At 38.9% G+C, this 19,980-nt stretch overlaps 1 protein-coding gene across 1 annotated transcript in view; it reads left to right on the top strand.

Moving 5' to 3' along the window:
- The first annotated feature begins 1,813 nt into the window (after positions 1–1,813).
- The window catches only part of DIRAS2 (DIRAS family GTPase 2), a 24,835-nt gene continuing 6,668 nt past the window's right edge, over positions 1,814–19,980 (top strand). Inside the window, exon 1 of the mRNA XM_019555399.1 lies at positions 1,814–2,210. The gene's annotated coding sequence lies outside the window, so the exon portion shown is untranslated. The remainder of the gene's footprint in view (positions 2,211–19,980) is intronic.

Genomic DNA, 19,980 nt, shown 5'->3' with positions numbered 1-19,980 from the left:
TGACTGTACCACATCTGGGGGGAGTCTGTTTGAAACCTTCGGTACTTGACTTGTAAAGGATTTTTTTTTTCTTATGTCTAGTCTGATGTGATCTTCAATCAGCTTGTACCCATTATCCATGCTCTCTCCCCACTGCTGCACTGTCTCCCCTGGGCTTCCTCCCCAGCCATCCCCACAGGAAAAGCAACCCCAGTCCAAGGCAGGCAGTGGCTTGACTCTGGCTTCTCCCCAGGACCTTACCTCAGTAGTCACCTGCCCCAGCGGGTATTTAAATCCAAGATGAGGTTCCTCCCCGCTTCCCCATGAGGAAAAAGCCCTTCTTTAGGATTCTGCAAATACTGCTGAAATGGTTACAGTGTGATTATATCTCAAGGCTGTGGCTCCAAGATAATTATTAAACAGCCCCACTATCACAGTGGATTTAAATCATGAGGCTCAGGCTTCATTGGGCTACTCTAGGAGGAAATCAGGAATCAGCATCCCATCCACGGCAACCTCTTGACAGGAAGCAAGTGGGGAAAAGGAATAGGAAGTTCTCTGCGCCAGCCCTATATCTGGTGTAAATTACTACCCTGAGCCACAGTGGTCTGGCACAATGCCATTCAGCATGTTTAGCTGCTGCCGTTAAGACAAATAAACGAGTAAGGCTTTATGTGCAAAGGATCCCCTTCTTGAACAAAGTAGGCCATTTAACCATCCAGTCAGCTATGGTGACCTAATGGTGTGGCTCTTGCTACATGGCAAGATGCACATGGCTTGAAAACAGAATACCTACAGTTCCACTGTGGAGCAGTTCTTGGTACCCTCTGTCCTCTGCAGACTGGTGCGCCACAGCTGAACACTTACAGTGGAGGGCTAGCCATGGGGCTAGTTGTTCCATGACCTCATGTCAAAACCTTTGAATGGGCTAGAAGATACATTGCAGCACCTTTGACTGAGGCTTCTTTCCATGTCACTAGGCTATAGAGTTCCCATCCTCCATGAAATGTTCACAGATCCCAGGAACATAAGCTTACTTTTTGGAGCTCTGTAGTGGGAATTAAGATTAGCTTCTGTAAGAGGAAATATTTCTGAATGTTACTGAGGACCATTTTATTAATATACAATGAAATAGGAGCACCAGCTTAGATCAAATTTTCACAACTGTCATGAATCTTTTGCAGTGAAGACCTAAGATCTATTTGCTCATTTTCTTATGACAGACCATAAAAAATTAAACTGAAACGATTTCTTTCAGATGTCTGAACAAAAACATGCACACACCTAATTTGCTTTAGGCAAATACCATTTTGTAAGGCTGAGAGAGACCAAAGTTATTTTTAATACATAATTTTGTTGCTTTTTTCCAATAAATATTAGATGTGAGTGGCCAGTTTCTCAGCTGACATAAATCAGTATACGTCAGTTGGTGTAAGTGTCCAGACAAAATTACCAGCTGAGAACTAGCCCAAACCTGAGCTTCATGAGTGTTATAAAATTAAAAGCCTTTTCCTTATTTAACTACTGAAAAAAATGGAAAAAGAGAAATGTGTAGATTAATTATCTATGGATTTAAATGACAGAATACTATTTGAAATGCCTCAAGATAATTAAAGATAATTATATGAAATTATTACATTTAGTAAGGTGACCAGAAAATTATAGCCCTTAAAATATATATACAGATGTGCGCATGTCTGTGTGTGTGCACGTGCACACATGCGCGCGTGCGCGCGTGCACGCACACGCACACGCACAGGCACATACACACACACACTGGTATATATTTTCCACAATCATTCAGTAGGTGGCACTTAAAAGCTTAGATGAGCTTTACAGTCGCCATTTAGGTAGTAGCAGCAGCAGCAGAAGCTGGAGTCAGTCCATCTCTGAGATCAGAGAGAGAGAGAGAGAGAGAGAGAGAGAGTCTGGAGGGAGACTGCAATCAAGCCAACAAAAGCATTAACTGCGGCCCAGGCACTCAGAGAGGGAGAGACAGGACTAGGACCAGAACAGCAAGAGCACAAGGAACAGAACAAGGATCAGACAGGAGCAACGTAAAGGACAGAAGGAAGAACCAGATAACTGAGCTTACAGATCTTTTATTTAAAAAAGCGAGCAAGAGAGATAGCTTTCTCTTGGAGAAAACCCACAATAGAAAGGGTGTACTGCTGTGGTACTATGACAGGCAGAAACTGAAGAGCATTTGACAGCATTGTATTCCTTCTCAGGTAATATTCTTCAGTCATTTTTCTACCTATCATTGTAAGAAATATAGCTATGCATTAGATGTATTTTATTTCTCTTTGCCAAAACCTGCAGCCTTTCCTCTGGCAAAATTTCCACTGAAGTCAATGGGAGTTTTGCGTGAGTGACGACTGCAAGATTGTATCCTAACTGAATATCTCGTGTAGGTGACATGGTCTGTTATGAGCAGAAATAAAGCTAGAAGCTAGTCACATGTATCAATGGACAGATAAAAACATGTTTCTCATAGCACTGAACAGTCAACAGCAGCCTTGTATCATTTTTTTAAAAAGCTTTTTACTGAAATGAGGTGTGTCAAATTCTGCCTTCATTTACACCAATAACAGCCCAGTGGTCAATAAGTGGTTGCACTGGTTTCAGTGGAAGCAACATTTGACTGCATATGATGAAAAATATAACATAACATTTCTACAAAATACTATTTGTGGGAAAATGATGATTTCAAATGAAACAAGATTTTCTCACTTCAAGTCAGCAGAACTCAATGTTAGACAACTTCTAAAGAATTCAGGCTGCTGGCTGAAGATTTGCATTGATTTGATAGCTTACCTCACTGTCAATTAAAGATCAGAAAATAAAGCATGGAGGAGTAGTCTCCAGTCTCCCAAAGTAATATAAAATCAGAGTTGATGATACTTCCTTCTCTACGATGGTCTCGATAAATGTGGCATGTTCTATTTGCTGCAGTATCTAGTCACAGCAATGGGGTGAGTTCAGAATAAAGCAACAAGATTTAATAAGATCCTGAAAAGTATGTTCTAAATTTATCCCCCCTTTTTTGCATGCACAGGCATGCACGCATCCTCTCATACTTAATATACATTAAGTATTTATATATCTGTATATACCTATGTGTGAGAGTGATAACCATGTAGAGACATCCACATATCTAGCTGCTGTGGCTTATCTGTATTCTTACCTTTGTCAGGTTTCAGGTTTCTGGAGTATTTTCAGATTCTGCGTTTTTCTACATATACTGGCCATTTTGACTGCTTTTTCTCTGACTGATGGACCTTACTGCTGTTTCTGAAGCTGCCACTCAGGGTTTTCATTCATGCTTACAGTACAAAACAGTGGCCAATCCTCACAGACTGGGGATTAACAATTGTGTCATCACTGAGAGATTGAGAAACAGGGCATCTGTCAGGATGCCATCCTCTCTCCCACCTCGTTTAGTGAACTTGGGAAGGAATTACGAGACGCAATTTCTAAACAGGGGAGAGGTTCATCAGTTTGTAGCAACACGCAGCTCTAAATTTATTGTTCCTTATCACCTGCAAATTGGGAAACTATTTGAATGATACGTATAGCTATTTCATCTCCAAGCCTGGGTAGACCAACATAAAATAGGTATCAGCTAGCCATGAACAAATGTAGGCTAGAAATTAGAAGGAGATTTCTTAACAGTTGAGCAGTGAGTAGTACATGAATCCCCCCCACAAATCTACTTTTAAGATGGAGCATGATCAGTTCAAAGGGATTGTGTGACATGCTTGCCTGCAATAGCAGGAGACTGGACATGAAGGTTGCTTGCAGTCTCATGTTCTTATTCCTCCTTACCTCCTCCTATAGATCACTGGTTAACACCACAATTTAACACCTTCTGTTTAACAACACATTTTTTGGGGTGTCCTTCTGGTCTGCAAAGGTTAAGGACACTTGTAGAATTTTTTTAAGTATAACCTTTGCCCTGAAAGCAAAATAGAAATGTGTTTTTTCCCCAGTTATGGCAAAATAGCCTAATAGCAGGCCCTTTGGCTGTGTCTGTAAGCCTCAGTCACAAAACTATCCTTTTCACAGGGTGCTCAGCACAGCTGAACCAACTTCTGGGACTTGTTTAGCATATTTGAGCTATTATGATCATACTACACCCATCTTGCATTACCAACATTATCTATGAAGTAGTTGATTTTAAAACTTTTATGAATGTTGGCTCTTACCTCATTTGAGATCTGCCTGATATTTTAGCTTTGGGATGACAAGTTTTATAGTCAGACATATGTGACCCTTTCTTGGTCCCACTGTTATGTCTGAAGTAGCAGATGACTGCAGTATTGTGGTGGTGAATTTTATGTTATGGAATGAGTTCCACACTGGACCCATCTCATCTCCTCCCAGCTACTTTTAAAAAGTGCTCTAAAAAATTTCTTGTTTGAAGATGCTGTTGGAATGACCATTTCCTTCCCGATTCTTTTCCTTTTTAATTAAAACCTTCAGTTGCTTTTATGAACTTATAATTTAAGAGGCCACGATGTTCATACATTTGTTTTTATTTTATTGTGCAACTCTGTGAATGCTTGTCTGGTAAAGGCCAAATGTCCAAAAACAAATGTGTACATGAATGTGCTTTGACCCCCCACCTTGCTTATAAACATCAGGCTATCTGCACACATAATTGGGCTGGTACTCACTTTCAAAAATTTGATCAGTATTATATTGCCTGTTCAGCTACATTAGTGTGCTAATCAATTTTCCTTATTTTCAATGCACTTTTTCATAGCACTTTAAATCAGCAAGCAAGCATTATTATTACTGACTAGATCTTTGAAAGGAAGAACTAATGCGCATTGTACAGGCTGGTGCATAATGACAGAAATTAATCTCTTTTTCTTTAAATATAGGCTCTTGCAAAAGGTATCTGATCCACAGCAAAATTTTATTTTATAGATTAAATAGTTGATTATTCTTTTAGTTTCAACATGGCAAAGAAGAAAGGTCATGCTGAATCAGTAAACAACTGTTTTTGACCATATAGTGCTGCAGTTTTTCATGGACAGATTACATCTAATTTCTAAAAGACAGTAAATGAGACCCACTAGATGAGGAAAATGTCTAATATATCTTTTAATCTAAGTTGAAAGACAACCTACTTTCTATTTGACATTTTTTAAAACAGACTGCAGAATAAGCCTTCTCCCAGCCAAAAAATCTTGTGTAATGATTAACTTGGATGGAAAAGAAAAAAGAATAGAAAAAAGAATTGATTACTTTCAAATGAGAGAAAAGAAGGTTGTACTACTGGCATGGACATTCAGATTTTTTTTTTGACACCAGTGTAAGTCTTATCCTCTGAAAGAAATGGGTTTAACGCTAACATAAACCTGGTGTAACAGAATCAGATTCAGTCTTCCAGATTTCCTTATCTGCCACCTGCTGTAGCAGTGAAATGCCACATCCGTAATGATCACTGCAGTTAGTGGAACAGATATTGGTTGAGACTGAATAGGCAGCATTGAAGTGCTGACATCCTTTTATTTTCTTTCTTTAAGATGGATGTGCACTAAGGCAGCAGCATGAAAAAGGCAAATCCATTTCTGGGTTGCAGAAGGTTCTTTCAGTCAGTGTACAGTCACACTGACTTGAAATCAATGCCAGGCACTGATGAGACAGAATTACATTATTTTGTTTTTTTATTATGTTATCCCTCTCAAAGCAAGCCTAACTTGGCTTTTATCTTGTCTGAAAAAGTTGGCACTTTCAACAGCCAAACACCAGCTACAGCTCATAACTCAAGTGTTGCTGCAAGCCTCAATAGGGAAAAATGCTCCCTTAATATCTGCAAAGTTTATTCAACCAAGCATTAAAAACCTTGATGGCTTTAGATGGGAGACGATTATTTACCAAAAAGTATGTTTTAGTATATTTCTTCTCATTTTAGGTAAGGCTATCATGAAAAAGAAATACATAATTTAAAAACAGAAGAATATTATTAAGGACAATGTTATTTTACTTGAAAAAAGAAAGAAACTGGCTAATTCTGAGGATAAATGTGAAAATATTTTATGATTTTTTTTTTAGTAAGCAGAGCCTTTAACCTTGTGCAAGTCAAAATCAGTTCCAAAATGAAGAGAAGTGGTAATTGAAACTAATTTTTATAGTAAACGATTTTAAGATAACACAAATTCTACATTTTTAAAATAGATTCAAGTTATGCTAAATTGCATGAGTCAACAAAATGATGGCAGTGGATACATTCTTGTGAAGCACCAAAACTCCTTTATTGCTATTTAATAGCCTACAATTTATGCACTAACCCTTTCCTAATTTATTGCTTTACAAACATTGTCAATATTTATTCTAAACTACCAGGGGCCACAAATTAAGGCCAACCCCCACCCCCTTGGGCTACTCTGATTCCCTTCCCCAGACTGATCTGCCACTGCTTTCTATTCCCAGCTCCCTGCCCTGTATTCCCTACCCAAGCTGCTGCTCTGCTTTCTGCTCCATGGCCCATCTGCTGCTGGGATATCTTCCCCTTCCTCAATCTGCCACATGCTGCACACAGGAGTTGCCCATGCCACTTGTAGTATATGGCGGCTTGCAGGTTCTGAACCATTGTACTGATTCATTACTATTTTCACACAGGGTCTTGTCCTCCAAAATTGAAAGTGTAAGATAATAAGTTAGATTCCAATACCCTGAGTCACACTGGATATATCTGCATGAGACGTATGCTGTGCAGCTGCTTTATTAGCTCCACAGTAAAGTCTCCATGTCTATTTGTGTGGCACTATTAGGTTGTAGTAAACTAATAAATGCTGCCATAGTTTAGTAATTGTAAATACAGGTACTATCCTGTGGTGACATTATTTACTGTGCAGCAATGCATGTGTAGATATTAGCTAGCTCTGCATTGAAGCACCCTTGTGCCCAGCCAGCCCCTGCACAGCATATTGAGCTGAGCCACAGCAGCCCTGGGCTGGCAAGCTTAACATCTGGACCTCTTGCCAGATGGGGCTTCTTTGACCTAGCTCAATGTGCTGCAGTCCCGGGCACATTTGTAAATGCAGCACCTAAGAGCAATAAACTGGTACAATATGTGCCAGAGTTTATTGTTTCGCATTAATTGCATGTGTAAATGTACCCACTGGGTACCTTACTCCATAAATAGTATCATTGTCTTGATCAGGGAAAAGAAACAGAATCTGGTCCAATGTTCATGACGGGCATCATTGTCTTGCTAGCAATGAGAAGTAAAATGTGTTATGGAAATTCATAAGAAAGGCCAGATCCTTCAGTGCTCTTTGACTGTTTGCAGCTATCAAAGGTCTGGGTAAGCAGCTGACAACAATAAAAAAACCTCGTGAGAGCTAAATAATAGACGGTGTAAAAGTGACAGAGTATTTGTAGGCTTTGTATTATAACCTGTAAAAAACAGAAAAGAGCCTAAAGTATTTGTATAGATTCTTTTTTGTTTCTGTATAAATATGCATTCACATAAATGAGTACATTTTGAAACGTATGCATATAGATTTAGATAATGACTGCATGGTCAGTCAATTCTTGATGTTTGATTTGGATTCTCTTGATATTTGGTGTTTTATTGAATCCTCAAGCTTCTGGAGACAAATGATTATGAGAGTTACACTTAAAAAAATGGGATACACTTTGAATTACAATGGATACAGAAAATCTTGTAAACATGAACCAAGGACCACATAAGACATTAACATAAATTGCATAAATATTAAGAGATTTTGCATTTTATGGTTCTTGATTCATGATTGTTGAATGCTTGGATTTAGCAGTATTGAGTACACACAGGAATATTTCATTACTTATACACACACACGCATGCACATGCAACTACAGTGTATGAGTAGTTATTAATTTAAAAAAATATATATATATATAATTCATGTATAACGGTTATCGGGATATGCATTTTTCACCCTATCTGTAGGGGTATCTAATTCATTAGCATTTAAAGGGTCTCAAAATGAAATTTCTATAAGTATTTAGTGACTCTGATCCTGGATGTATTTATATAAAAGAATAACTTTTCCAACCTGAGTAGTGTCATCATAGTTAATTAGTCTACAGAGGGACATAACATTATACACATGTGTAAGTGTTTGCAGATCATGAACTAAAAGTGGAACCTACAGTCCTTGTTCAGGAAAATAGTTCACTGATGACTAAATAAGGTTCAGAATAAGTTTTCAAAGGAGCCAACATTTATTGCTAGCCTAGAAAAGCCAAAATCCTAGTAGAAAAAAAAATTACTATATTTCTCTATAAAGGACAATCCTGATTATTTAACTCTGCCTAAACTTCAGGGGAATATTCCTGTGCGAAAGGCAAGCATGACTTGGCCCTAAGCATGTAATGGATAAAAATTCTGATTCAGCATGATATTTCTGTGAGTGGCCCATGAGTTCATTCGTTCATGGTCCTCCTCCCACATGTCTTTTGGAAGATTCACTTAATCCCTTTTTAAATCCTCCAATTTTCTGATGATCTCCTTGTTGCCTCCTTCTATACTATCTGTGTAATCTCATCCTCAAAGACACATAGATATATAATTTGTATTCTGTAGACTCACAGATCTACATTGTTACTCTACACCTGTCTCCAGGCTATGTTTACATCTTGCGAATTCTCTCTGCATCACATTTCTAAGATACAGCCTTTCCTATTCATCCAAAGCTACATCTCTTAAGATGTTCATATTCTCATTTTTTACTTATTTCCCCTGTTCAAAATCTTGTAGATCTCTGTTACAAAGATCGTTTTTGTAGACCTTTGCTTTGGTCATTTCACTCCTTTCAGCTTCTTATGAGCCCACGACATCACCTTCCACTGTTCATTTGTTAAATTTTCAGATGAGTGTCTTCATATTTTTCCCAGGTTGCCCCACACACTTGGGAGGAACTTTCTACAAACATCCACAAACCTAGTTATTCCCCTTCAAAAGTCTTAAAAATTCTCCTTTACTGTGATGCCTAAAAAAATTAGCTAAGTTTAAGCTGCTGGCATGCCAAGAACGCTACCGATCGTGATGGCTAATAGTCATTGTTTCCTTAAGCTTCTCTTCCGGTGTGACTCCATCATTCATCTATTGTCTTATATATAAATTGCAAACAGTGAGGCTACAAAATTGTTCTCTATACGTACATCACCTAACACAATGGGACCTTAGTCCAGGATGAAGGCCAGTACGCACAACTATAGTACAACTAATAAAAAATGGTAGTTTTGTGATTGATAGTCAAATTATTACAACAGTGTTAATTTAAAATACATTTTCAGTTTACCAAGGGGATTATACCTGACAGATTTCTTTCAGGCAATGTTTCATAGATGCTAAAACCATTTACCTGTATAGAAGCAAGCTATCTTCTACACAAACTAATTTCTGGTGAAATGCTTTGCATTAGAATTTACTGTGCTCTTTCAAAAAAGAGAGACGTTAATGACTGCTTATTGAAAACGTCAGTCACTTCACAAAAGCAAAGCACAGCCTCTGTGATCACTGAAAGAAATAGTGGCTTAGTTCTACCTCCTTTAAATGCTCATCTGTTTTTGAGATAGCAGCATGAAGCTCTTGTCCTTATGAGAATATTTTAGGCTCTTACAAAAACATTACTGCACTTTTCACAGTTAATTATGGTCACGTTTTATTCACAAACTCTGGGCATGACGCTTTGTTGCAGTATAGCCAGTGCATACCACATTAGTGCAAACCAGGCTATTCTAATGCTATCTGACAGGATAAAAACTCATGCAAGTCAGTTTTGCCCCTCACATTTACAACAGTTTGACTGAAGCTTCCTTTCATAGTCAGTCCTGGCCAGTTTTGATCCAGCTTTTGTACCAGGACCCTAACCAGAGTTCTTGAAGTCTAAAATCCTCCATTACTCAACTGCTCAGTTCCTCTTTATTCCACACAAGATAACTTTTCCATTGACAATTCCCCTTAAAAAGCCAAATTCTTGGTTATATTTCCATTTTACCGTATCTGAACATCTGACCAAGTACTCTGAAATAACCACATACCTTCTAATTGCTGCATTCCAGTGATCTACACAAAAAGCACTGATCTTATTCCTTTTTCCGTTGTCATGAATGTTTTATTCCAGAGCTCAGGAACAATGTTTGGTCGGACCAAGTTTAACCCCTGATTAACAAAGCACTTAGGAACATATTTAACTCCATAACAGACTAGGAATTTTGGCACCCTTGGCCAGAGAGGTAGGTGGGGTGCAGGGTGGAGAGGAGGAAGGGTGTTGAGCACTAGAGGCTCCCTGGGGACTGTCATGCTGTCCCCCCACCCCCTAAATCTGCACCAATATTAGTGCTTTGCTGAACTCAGGCCTAAACTTGAACAAAACCTTTTTTATTTCTGTTATACTTTATGTGCTATCACAGGCACATTATCACCTTTTTGGCAGCACACCATTGAGGACATAATGAACTATTCAGTCCAAGGACTCATGGAGTAGATTTAGCATTAGAGGATCATACAAAATACTCATTATTCTTGACCACTACTGTGTGTCAATTCCTGGCTTTAGGTTCACCAAATGTAGGAGCATTGTCCCTTTAAAAATAGGCAGGGTTTCCTGAGCAGCCAAATGTACTTGGGAGAGCTCCTATAATTTCTTCTTACACAAAGTGAAAAACCTAAAACTATTACTGTAACCAACAGTGAAATTTCTGCAGCTTCAAACTTGGAGCTTCCAGATCCAGGGATTGGAAAATGCATCCTTTTGTCATCTACTCTTAAGGTGGTTGTTCCAGTCCCAAAAAGGCCAGGATAGCTAGTCAAGCAGGAATCAACTATGATAGCAGGGCTGACACCTGTTTTTATGTTTTTAATTTTTTTTTACATGAAAACAGCCAAGAGGTCACTATTGATTGGGATCTTTGTTTTACACAGTATCTGGAAGATCATGCCTCCAGTAACAGAGCATCCTCACACCATACTGCAGTTCAGAACTAGCTCAGAGGGAACACCTTATGAGTCACCAGCTCCCTTTTCATGAATTGTAGGTGCTCAGAGATTTCCCAGCTTCTTGTTGATCTTGATTTAACTACAGTTTGGAGGATCTGACATGACTAGGTGCTATGGCTGCAGACAAAGAGCTCATACACAGTGAAAGATTCTAGGAAGATATCTTGTTTTTAATCACACAGGAGGCATTATGAACTCAGGGAAACCGTAGGCTTGATGACTCCTTGCACACATAGGTAATTTGACCAAAATACAATCATTCTATACCTTTGATACCTTAATTACATCTAGTGTCAGAAAGAGAGATCTCCTCGCGCTATAGAGAAGGTGGGCTCCAAAACACTTGAAACATATGCTTAACCTTTGCCTTGTAGAGGGACCTGTATAGTTATAGTAATTAAAAATGAATACAAGACTTTTTTTTTTACTCAGTATCCATTATCCACCACTTCTAGTATGGTAACCACATGCAGAAAAACTTTAAAAGCATGTTTAGAGGTCTGCCTGAGCCTACTGGCCCAGCATGGTTAATTTAGATGCTCTAGTTGCTATAGCCAATGATGCACGAAGGAGCTAAGTGGCTAGCTTCACAACCAGTTCCCTTTGATTCCCCAGGCTGAATAACTAGGTATACATTTATATTAGATTGACTGGGGGCAGGCAAGGCAAGAGTCCAGCCTATGGCTCTAACCCCATGTTTTTGGAGCTACAAGACAACATTTTACCCACTCTGCCACTGTGACTCAGCCCAAAAGAGAGTAATTACCACTATACAGACCGCTTAAAAAGAAAAAAAAAGAAGTTATTAAACCAAGACAATTTGCTATAGTAGTTTATTAAAACAGAAACCGAGGATGACAAAATGCTCAGGCAACACTTTTACTCTCTGTTTTTTCAGGTAAAATTGAATTCACCATAAAATGTTAATTACTTTTATTAGATCTGGCACATTGCATACCAATATTCAATCTCATGCAGCTTAGTAGTAGCCTTCTTCTATACTTAAATATTTTTCACAAAGATAGCAGGCATTTTGAATAACTATTTTTTCCTGACTCAGATTGTGCTCAAATGTACAACTCCATGGTTATTATCAGTGGGAAAATGTTCTTTTCTGCTGAAAAAAACTGGCAAAAACAACCTTGCAGAAGAACCTCTGATGATGTAAATCAGCAGCACTTCATTGATTTTGTTGGAGCTATGGCTTGATTTCAGTGAAGCTATGGTGATTTATAGTAGCTGAGGATCAAGGTATATTTGCAAAGCAATTTTTCCTCACAATGAGCATTAAAAGTGCTTCTGAAAGGCACATTAACTGCGTGGAAAAGAAAAGGCAACTTTAGCTGCTGCATTTTCTCTGTAATTTTTTTTTCACATGTTCTCCTGGAACAAAGTTCTTAAAAATATCTTCTATTTGTTCTGAAGATAGAAGTATAAAAATTACTGTATTTCCATAAAATCTGTGTTCATGGGGAATACCATAGAAATGTGTCAAATAACCAAGTGTTCAAAAGTGAACATACCCAGTCAAGCAGAGATGCTCATCTTCCCCATAAATGGATTACATATTAGCCTCCACCCCAAACTGTATATCAAAGCATGACAGTAGGAACACTGCGTACCATGATGGAATTATTTTTCTAAATTGATTCAAGCCCTTAAAATTTTTCTCTCTCATTCCCTTGGTTGCATTTTCATCAGGAAGACATTAACTGCAATGGAGGCATCTTCTTCACAAATACAATAAAATAATAATAATAAAAGGATAGCTGCTGGTGTGAGATAATTCTATCTAAGAAAAAGAATCTCCAGGAGACTAACACGTAATATCAGGCAACTGCTGAATTGCTTATCCAAATGACCTCAAATGTATTAGCTAGCTCAAAAACTGGATCAACAAAGACCCAAAACAAAGTTTCATCACTAGGGCAATTAATACAATTTAAATTGTTTAACAAGACTTGTTCTCTTTTACCTTGTTTGCAATGAGGTGTCCAACCAGTCTGGTAATACAAACCTATTGCTAACAAAATCCAATAGTGAAAAGTAAAATGAGTGACATTTCTCTTAACTACTTTCAAGTACAAGAGAAAGAATCCTCATCAACTGAGCATGACTACTAGATTTTAAAATCTTACGCTTTGCCAGAATAAATTCTTTTTAATGGGACTTTCAAAGCACTTAAGGTTGCTTGAATTCTGCTCACCTTCAAATTAAGGGGAGTGACTGCATATTCAGTAGTCAAATACCAAGATGAGAAATGTTATAAACACAGTAGATAGTTATACTAGATAAAGATATAGATTACAGGCAGACATGAACATGATAGACTTAAAGAATTATAGATCCAACAGTCATACTAGCTTCATTATATTACTGGCACATAAAAACATATCACACAGTGATACAAATGGCTATAGAAATCTGAATCCAACAAATGTGGAAACAAAAAGCTGAAGTACGACGATTAAACAGTTTTTAAATAAATAAATATTCATAGTCATTATTTATTCTATATGATGATTTCATAATTAAAAATATAACCATCTCTTGAGCTTTCTCATTCTGATGAAACATATCATCAAATATTTTTCATAGGTTTTTCAGAAAGTCCATCTAAAATAACATATGCAGTTCTGTTTGAATTGGATGCAGCCCTTTTTCTAATAAATTTATCCTCACATTTATGGTACAATGGTTTAGCTAGAACAAGATGAGTTTTTTGTGGGGAAATCAGATAAAAAAAGAACCTCATCAATTGACAAAGTTATGGGAAACTTGTTGAAAGTTTCTCAATTTTGTAAGTAAACAGTGATAAATAAATAAGAAAGAATAAGACATTACAAAATGTATTTTGTTCATTTTTTCTTAAGATTAAGCAAGGGTAGTTTAGTTTAATTTAATACATCCAGGAATATTAGTAATTTTTTCCTAGTGTACTTTATAAGACCAATAAAAACATTGAATAATATCTAATTACAATAGAAAAAAGTCTAATAGAAAAATGAATTTTGGGGAGTGACAGAAGACTTGTTTTGCAAGTTATATGATGTACAGAATGGCAAAGTTATGTGAGTGTTTATGGTGTGTCTGAAAAGTGTAATCTCTATCTCAGGTTATTTTTCTCTAGCCATACCATGGATAAGTGATGAGAGAATTGTGGACACTTCTAGTATCTTTTTTTTTTTGTTTTCTTTTATCTTTCTGCTTTATCTTGTCATCCATATTTTCTCTAAAAAGATGTATTAAAAAAAAGACAATATCTACATTAGGCTATACGTAAACAAGAGTTAGATACAACCAAGCACACAATGGTACATGCAAATATGTAGCACTATTTCCACTGGTACAATTTAATAAAGAGTACAAAATGCATAAGGGAGTTTTTTGTAGCCATAGCAGTATATGAATTAATTACTCTATTTTTTGTCACAACCTCTCTGACCCCTGCATTTGAAAAATCCAGACAATATTCTTTCGTCATCTCTCTTAAACAAGAACATAATTTCTGAAACCTGAAGGAAAATTAGTAGTACATGAAGACGTGTTCATTGCTAACATCGAAACTTAAGAGCTCTGACTTAGGAAAGCATCCTTCTGCCACATAAGCAAGTCCATCAGTACCCAAAAAATTAGGGCAATTTAAGAATATGTTCAAAGCTAAGCATATGATGAAGTTGTCTCCTGTACTCATTTCTTAATTACCTCAAGTTAATTATGTAGAGACAGACTTTCTAGTTCAGCAGAACAGCATTCAGTACGGAAATAAACACTCAGAAGTAACCTGCTACCTGGGCAGTGGACCAGGCTGAACAGAGAATAAGCTATACATCATTTTTCAATTCACATGCAGTTGTCAAAGAATAATTCTACCAGCTCAGGATCAGCCTGCACAGGTTTATCCCACTTATGCCCAGCTTTCACTTCAGCATAACGTAGCTGTCACGATGACTCTGAACCATTAAAGGCATATCCTACGACCTATATAAAGAGATCATCAGGGAGCCAGGCTCTATCTGTGCTGAGGGTTCACCAGGGAGCGGATGTAACAGAGCTGACAGTCAGTTCTCCAACTCATAATTTAGCTCCTATTAGAAAGCTAGTCAAAGTCTCTTTGGAGTAATACTAGGGCAATGAATAATACTAGTAATACTCTGTGTAGCCAGTAGAGTTGCACTGCTGTAATCAGAAGAATTTACTGGAGGAACTACACTATATCTATCTTAATACAGTCTCTCCTTTAAAAGTGTAGTGGGAAAAGCATGTTGTCCCTATATTTTACAAGCAGTGCAAACTTAATTATTTTCTTTCATGTATCTTGATAATATGTTGAAGTTACAGGACGTTGATATCTGTAAAGTCAGGCTTTGTGTATGCAGAATCTGCAGCACTGTCCTCTGCTGCAGAGACTGCTGCTCAACTGCATCTGCGCTTACCCTCACTGCAGAGGGAAAGGGGATCAGTGGCATGGGTAAGACCAGGCACCTGGATGCCCCACAGGAGAAAGATTTAAGGGCTATGGCAGAAGCCAGGTCCAAAGGGCAGGTGATGCTGGCAAAAGGTTGCCAACACTTGCATTAGGTTGTCAGTCATTTCTTTGGCTTTAGTGCTGGGGAAGAAGTCATGTAAAGATTGCAGGGCTGGATTTCTATTTGTGGAAAGCAGATGAATACATGTAATATTAAGCATCTAAATAAGTGCCACTTTCTAAGAAGTTTGAGCAATTGCGGGTAGGAGGATATGTCTATTTATTAGAGATGTGTTCTTGTTTTGGGCCTGCAATTCAGCACAGCACATACTAAAAATAGGGTTTCACACATTCCCTTTCAGACTTTGGACTATGCTTCAGATTAGGGCAGTTGCATCTCTTATGACTTTGTTATCTATGTGCTGTTTCATTGATCTCCACAGTCCAGCAAAATCCTTGTAATCATCCTATACTTCCTGGGCTACTTACTACTTGTTTGTGCAACCTTCCAGACCTAAAGTTCGTCTGAGGGAAAACTTCCATATCTTCTTTAGTCCCTTTTCTGGTTACAAAAAATAATCAAACCTCACTATGATTCAGTCTTTGTAATCTCCTCCTGTTCCAAACTGTGTTCCCAATTTACAGCTGTCTCTGAATGTATTCAGGTTTTGTCCTCTAGGGAGATACTTCCTTCTAGCCTCCCCTGCTCTTGCTTCTTGCTGTAGGCTACATTTGTGTTCTGTTCATTTTCTCCATGACACGTACTACCCACCCACTATCCCTCTGTCTCTCAGGCATTTTCTCCAAGCCCACTCTTTTTCTTTATAACCTGAAGTTCATTCTTCTCTTACTGGTTATAAACAGTTTTACTGCCTTGCCTGGTCCTCTCTTTAGGGATGGAAAACCTTAGAAATCAGTTTCTGTTATGCTTTATCTTTTTTTTTTGAGGTGAGGTCATTTGATATAGCTTAACTCATGCTACAATTTGACTTCTACTTGTTGACAAGGTAACTGGCCATGTCATGGATAATGGGTTCAGTGCCATTTGTGGCACATGTATCTCACCCCCCAAAGTGAATAAAATATTGCAAAGTCAAATGACAGGCTATAGACAGCCTATAGTCTATACCTACATGGTCACATGGCTATATAAGGTGTCTTGGGTGGAGATTAGACCCCAGATTTGTGGATAGTAACAGTGCGACTACAGACAGGAAGTCCTACCATTGCTTCTTGACAGGAAAAGATTCAAAAGGTTAAGGACAAGACAGAAACTCACAAGGAAGGGGAAGGGCCAGTTTAACCCTCAGGGAGAAATGGAATACATTTTTTGTGCTTTGCTTTAGAGTTGCCTACCCCAGCAAGGATTGGGTCTTTCTCTTTCATGATTTAGCCAGAGGGCCAAATCACCACAGCAACCAAAGAGAGGATATTCTGACACTACAGTCATTACTGGAGTTTGTGCATACAAACCCAAGCTACTTCATTACCAGTCTATCTGTGGCAACACAGAAGTCAATGCAATTTGCATGATCTGCCTAAGAAGTAAAGTAAATTCTCAAGCAGTTAGTTCTGTTGAACTCTGCACACATGGTCATAACGTTAGCAAGCTCTTAGCTACCTTGGGTATGTCTACAATGTTGACAGAACTCGAAGAGAAAATGAGGCAGTGGTCAGGCTCAACCACGCTGGGTAGGACAATGCTGTAATAATTTCCCATTTTACTTCATAATTAGAGTATTTAGGTTCTTTGGGTATAGCCAAGAATGGAGTTCTCATCGTCTCTGACAATGTGATAGCTGAAAAAAAAATACTTTGTTTAACCCCTGGGCTAGGGACAGACATTCAAAAAGCCTGATCCTGAATTGATTCAATCTTTGCAGATTAGTCTAACCTGCCTAGGTTGAAATGGTTTGCAACTGCACAGACATTCTCTCTGGACTGAGGAAATGCAGGCACACGCCTGCAGTGGCTCAGGCTAGAATCCGGGGTAGCGGGGACGGTGCTGGAAAAGCCCTCCCTTCCCTTCCACGGGGCTGAGCTGAGGAGGGCATGGCCAGGCCCTGACAGGATTAGGGAGGGATTCTCCTCCTCCTTGATAACAGAGCATTTATCAGCTCTGTTATCAGTATTTATAACCCCATCAGAAAACAAACAGTCTCTCATTAGTTCAAGCTCTTCTTAATCAAAGTAGGAATAGAAGGTCTGAGCAGTTGATTAGCTCCAAAAAGCTCTAAACTGATACTGCTGTCTGCCACAGCATGGATGTGGCCTGCTGGCTAATGCTGAGGAGTCTGTGTAAGGTAGAGAGGACAGGGGATCCTTGTTGAGCAGGGAATGGTGAGGGAGGAGCAGGAGGAAGCCAGGCAGATGCTGCTGTGCCTGCAAATCTCTGCCAGAGCTGCAGCCAGGAAGCAGAAGGGAGAGGCCAGCCCTGCTGTGGAGCAGAGAGCCCAGCCCAGCCCAGAGAGCATGCTGGCATGCTGGGAGAATCTGATTTAACTTAAACCAGCAAAGGGACTGGGCCAGACACCGCAGAAACTGGTTTGACCCAAATCAGTTCTGTCTGATACTACATTCAGCCAGATTTATCCCAGATTTTAGCCATTTTCAAACCGGTTTATGTGCACTGAACATCTGTTCTGTTGCAGGTTTAAACCGGTTTCTGTATAATGTCTGTCCCTAGCCCTAATGTCAAATTATGCTTGCTTGAAGCTTACTTGTATATGAGAACTAGAAGCGAATGGGATGTCCTGGGTAACAGGGATAAAGAAATGAGGACATATCTCTACAGCAAAGCAAAGGTTTTATTGCGGCATAGGTAGGCATGCCTACAATAGCTTCAGCCTGATTGGTATAGGCAATAACAGCAGTGAAAACTTGGCAGGAGTAGCATGGGCTAGCATTCTGAGTATGTAGTCAGAAGCACATTAAGGTCACTCCATGACACTGTATTTTCATTGCCATTGCTGTCCATGCTAGCTAGATTACAGTTAGTGCAGACATTTAAATATGCTGCAATTAGTTGCAGTGTAGACATACTTTTAGAAACTATTTACCTTCTTAAACAGCATCTCCTGATTTGTTTGGGAATAATTACCAGAAAAGCAACAGGATTTTATTTTATTTTGGGGGGTACGGGGGTGGGGAGGAGATGGGGGGTTGTAAAAACAACTCCAAAAAATAAATATATACAAGTACTCAGTTGTCTGTCTAGAAACTACAGATTGTGGGGAAGACAAGAGCATCTGAGAAGTCTTTCCTGGTAAATCAGAATAGCTATGGATGCAGTGCAATTGTCAAGCACATCCATTCTATATAATTTGACCACTACATTTCTGTTTGGAAAGTAGGAGTGAATAAGTCCTTACTCTCCTTTCTTATTTCCTTGCTATTTGGGGGTTCCATTCTCTAGCTGCATTAGACATATTTCTGGCAAATAGTAATTTTATTATGATGGTGCACTTCAGGGTTTACAAAGGCATCATGACCAGTAACATCTGATTATTTTCTTGCTGATAGATTTGATGGTACAGTTCTTTGAAGATGCAGATGTAACGCACCAGATACTATTTCACTTCAAGTGTCTTCGGCACTTATGCACAGTTTGGGATTCTATTTTGCCCTATGAAACAGAATTGCCCTCTATGCATAGCCACTGGAACTGAAATAACCAAGGAGGGGGATGGGGTTGGGCACTAGGTATTCATTAAGCCAATAGCTTATTCTTTAGGACATTTGCCCAGGGAACAGGAGACTTGGCTTTTAGACCCCACACAGATAGGGTAAGAATCTGCATCATCTACTTTCTAACCAAAAGCTTTAACTATAAGGACACAGGCCAGGCATCTTCCCAACCCCTTTCCAGCACTTCCCCAAAGCTGGCCCACTGTACTTTGTGTTTAGTATTATTAATTGGATAAAATGGATAAATGCCAACAGGAAATGGTTAAGCTCCATTGGAAGCAGAGGTCAAAACTAGACCCCAGAACCCCTCCCATCCAGGGTAGCATCCATCTCATTGAGTCACACCTCTTCTGGATGTTTGCTTCCTCTCTTGACTGTCCAGGGGGCCAACTTCAAGAAGAAAGATGGAGGATGGTCTGATAATGCCTAGCCCATGGCTTGGTGTTTGAAACAGTGTAGGTGGAAGTAGGGCATGCAGATTCACACATCAGTCTTTTGTTCCCTGAACATGTGATGTGATCACCAAGCTATTGGGTAAAAGGTAGGGGGGGGGGAAGGGACTCCTAATACATGCTAATTGTGAGTTTTTAGCTGACTAAAATTTTGAGACATTACACATGTACCTGGGAAATCCTGTTTCAATTTTTCAAATATGCACTATGTGCAAGTGCCCAAAACAGCAGTTACGTTGCTACATATGCACCATTTAGGTACATGGTATGAAATAGGACCTGGCCCAGTATCTTTCTGGGTAAATGTAGAACCTTTCCATTATACTAGAGAGTGGTGGTGGATGGGTCATTTTCAGCCTGGAGGGATGTGGGCAGTGGGGTCCCCCAGG

Source organism: Crocodylus porosus, unplaced genomic scaffold, assembly GCF_001723895.1.
Source record: "Crocodylus porosus isolate Cpor-Errol unplaced genomic scaffold, CroPor_comp1, whole genome shotgun sequence".
NCBI classification, from domain to species: domain Eukaryota; kingdom Metazoa; phylum Chordata; order Crocodylia; family Crocodylidae; genus Crocodylus; species Crocodylus porosus.
Note: the sequence above shows the minus strand (reverse complement) of the source record. Positions and strands in the feature narration are given on the sequence as shown.